At 50.8% G+C, this 3572-nt stretch overlaps 1 long non-coding RNA gene across 1 annotated transcript; it reads left to right on the plus strand.

Moving 5' to 3' along the window:
- Positions 1-503: 503 nt before the first annotated feature.
- Positions 504-2709, plus strand: LOC132681447 (uncharacterized). The gene is made up of 2 exons (XR_009611068.3): positions 504-1595; positions 1744-2709. It is a non-coding gene; the product is annotated as an uncharacterized LOC132681447 (long non-coding RNA).
- The last annotated feature ends 863 nt before the right edge of the window (positions 2710-3572 follow it).

Genomic DNA, 3572 nt, shown 5'->3' on the forward strand with positions numbered 1-3572 from the left:
ACATCAGCAACAGACACAGTCACTGTCCTGCGGGTGCTCAGTGGGGGTGAGCCACCATCTGAGGCAGTAATCAGGACATGGTATTCGCTGACCTGCTCCCGGTCCAGCGGCCCATCAGTCAGCAAGCTGTAGTAGTTGTCAAAAGAAGCCTTCAGCTTAAAAGGGCCTCCACTGGACATGCTACAAAAGACCTTACCATTGGGACCGAGGTCCTCGTCCCTTAGACTGAAGAGAGCAATCACTGTGCCAGGGGCTGCATCCTCAGAAACTGAACTGGATAGAGTCAGGAGGTTCACCTCAGGGGCATGATCATTCACATCAGTCACTTCCACCAGCAGTTTGACAGTACTAGCTAGACCGAAGGTACCCTCATCCCTCGCCTCAATGTATGCTTCCAACAACGTTTCAGGTAGACCGAGTGAAGCAGCTACCCGCACTTCCCCATTTCTAGGGTGCACGTGAAAGTAGTGTCGCAGCTCCACCAGCGTGCTATTGCTTAAGGAGTACCGGATTTCCCCATTGGAGCCTTCATCTGGGTCCGAGGCCTGAACTCGTAATAACAAAGTCCCGTTCGGGGCAGTCTCTGGTACCTTGGCACGGTATACTGTGCGCTCAAATACAGGCGCATTGTCGTTTGTGTCCACCACTATGATGGTAACTTGTGCGTCTCCGGAGCGCGCGGGCTGCCCTCCATCCTTAGCGGTGAGCAGTAGCTGGTGGGTGGCACGCTGCTCCCGATCCAGCGCTTTCTCTAATACCAACTCCGGGTATTCACTGCCGTCGACTCGCGCCCCCATGATCAAGCGAAAGTGCTGGCTGGGGCTCAGGGTGTAGGTCAGGACACCGTTGCTTCCCTCGTCCGCATCTAGGGCATTAGGAAGAGTAAAGCGGGCTCCAGGCAACAGGAACTCGGGGATGTGCAGCTGCACGTCGCCGGCAGGGAAGACAGGAGAGTTGTCGTTGATGTCCACGACGTGAACTCGCATCTTGTGTAGCTCCAGCGGGTCCTCGAGCACCAGCTCATAGGTCAAGACGCAGGCAGCTTTAGTCCCGCACAGCCGTTCGCGGTCCGCCGGCTCTCGGACCACCAAGCTACCGCTGGCCAGATCCACCCCGAAGTAGGGCTCGCGGAGGCTGGAAAGTAAGCGAAAGTTCCGCAAGCGTAGAGCGGCCGCTGACAGCCCCAAGTCCGCGGAAACATTACCTACAGCTACGCTCCGCACGGTCTCCTCCAACACTGAGTATTCCAGCTGTCTGGCGGCAGAGCAGCAGGAGACCCACAGACATAGAACCGCCACACTCCAACCCACCATCCTCCTCCCTCTTGGCGTCCCCGCTCCACCAGCAGTGACCGAGAACCATGCTCCGGACTCCCGGAGAGCACGAACTGTGGTAAAGAGCAAGAGCCGGCCGCCCGCCGAAACGGACTCGAGGTGCACAGACCGCCGACGTTCTGCCTCTTGAATATACTGGAATTGCCCCGGGCTGACGGGCTGGAAGCTAAACTCTTGGGACTGGAGGCTTGGCAGCCGTCTGGGAAAGCGGAGCTGGTCGGTGCAGAGGAGCGCAGCGCCGCCTAGGGGTGCAGAGACGAGGTAAACTACTCAGGCTAGGGAGGGGCCATCTCCATTCCCTTCGAGCTGGGCTCTCTCCACAAAGTCCCGGCAGCCGGCGGGGGGCGGGGAACAGCGAGGAAGATGCCGTGAGAAATTAACACATCTTCCTTTGAACCCTGTTTCTAAGGACAACGCCCTAAGAAGGCCTCCGTCTTAACTTCCACAACCTCTGACTGAAGACTGCTCGTAATTGAGGCTGAGCTCGTTTGGGCTTCTCTCTCCACTGTTTCACAGGGGAGCGTCCAGTTCCGGGCGCTCGGACCCACGGAACCCCTCCAGTGCCGGCGAAGAGATCGGAACTCCCAGAGAAATCGCTGGGCGGAGGCGGCGAGAGGTGGAATCGCGACCCTGAATGACCACGCCTTCGAAGCTTAAGGAAACCGGAAGCCCCAAGCTAAGGGCTGAAGCATTACATTCTAGATTCCTAGCTTCTCCACTGAGGGTTAAAGTCTCTGTGCACCTTCTTATATATGGGAAGCCAAGATTTCAACAGAGGCGACCAGTGAGGAACAAATTGGGTAATAGGGTCTTCCCCAAGCTTCCCTCCCACCCCCCATCCCCGGCTCTAGCTTTTCGGGACACCCAGGTGGGCGAGCGCAAGGCTTATGGTTCGTTCCGCTTTTTTGTGGGTCAGCAATTTCCCTTTCCTCAGGAGCCCCTACTTGCTTTACAAGCGGCCCTTGACGCTCTGGATGAGACAGGTTAGAAACCAGTCAGTACAAGCCCCTGAAACTCAGAAAAACTGACACTCCTCCCCAATGGGACGTGTGAAGTGGAAGTGGAAGAAAGTTATTGAGATACTCTCCAGAGTGTAACCAGAAAACTACTGTGTAAACTTATTCTCTGTAAATATTTAGAAAACAGCATTGAGGCAGGGTAGGAACTAACTGCCCATATGTTGTCCAACTTCGTTTTTAAGCCGGTATTCTGAAGGGAAATTGGGACATTGGTCTGTCCTTGTAAAAACACCTCCGAGCTACAAGAAGTTATCTCCAAATTTGGCCTTGCGCCCAACAACCCGCAGCTTTCCCTGAGGGGGAGGCGAACTGAAAAAGAGTGACTTCAATGACTATTAAACACTAAATTCCTTAAATTTCTTTTAATGTAATTGCAACGTCGAAAGCCCCAGGAACCAAAATTTGAAAGACAAAAGCTAGATACTGATCGAGAATTGAAGCTTTCAGGGCACTGTATTTTCTGTTCAGAAAACTGCCTACAAGTGTTGATAATCACTGAAGCTGAAGGCTGGATACATGGGAGCTAATTACACAATTCTCTTTACTGTATGTTTGAATACACTGTTATAATAGTTTTTAAAATTGATGATTAAAATGGGGGTGGGGGAGGTAAGCTGTTCCAGCATTCTGGTTTTAAGACTGAAAGTGGGATTGGTAAATTCATTATGCCACTAAGAACCAATCACCTCCCCAGAACAATACAAACCCAGCCCTTATCTCTTTCAGGAAAGCAGAGTAAGCGCAACATAAGGCAATTTAAATAGTAAATGCCCTTGACTAATTTGTCTTTCTGAGATAAGGAACCAAGAAAATCATTGACACCAACAAGTCTTGGATAAAATTAAAGCAGGAAATATGTCAGCCCAGTGAAATGTTTAGGTAGAGACATAAATATAGCCATCACTGGGGATCTTCATTAAGATGTGAAATAACCCATAAAAATTAAATTTATTCACCAAATTTCAGAACCAAAACTAATTATCTACTTCAAATGCCAGAGATTAAAATTTGCATTTCCTCGCTTTCATTTAATGCTGCTAACTGCTTTGGGGTGAAAGATTATACTTTTCACTTTTCCAATAGCAGCTGATGAAATACATCTGGAGAGATATACTCAACTTTTGGAATGCCCCTGATTTTAAGACCTACAATCAAGTTCCCAGTTAGAATGGATTTAGGATTTCTGAGCTCTGTCTAGGAGGACAGTGTGTGGGGGTGT

Source organism: Panthera onca, chromosome A1, assembly GCF_046562875.1.
Source record: "Panthera onca isolate mPanOnc1 chromosome A1, mPanOnc1 haplotype 2, whole genome shotgun sequence".
NCBI lineage: Eukaryota > Metazoa > Chordata > Mammalia > Carnivora > Felidae > Panthera > Panthera onca.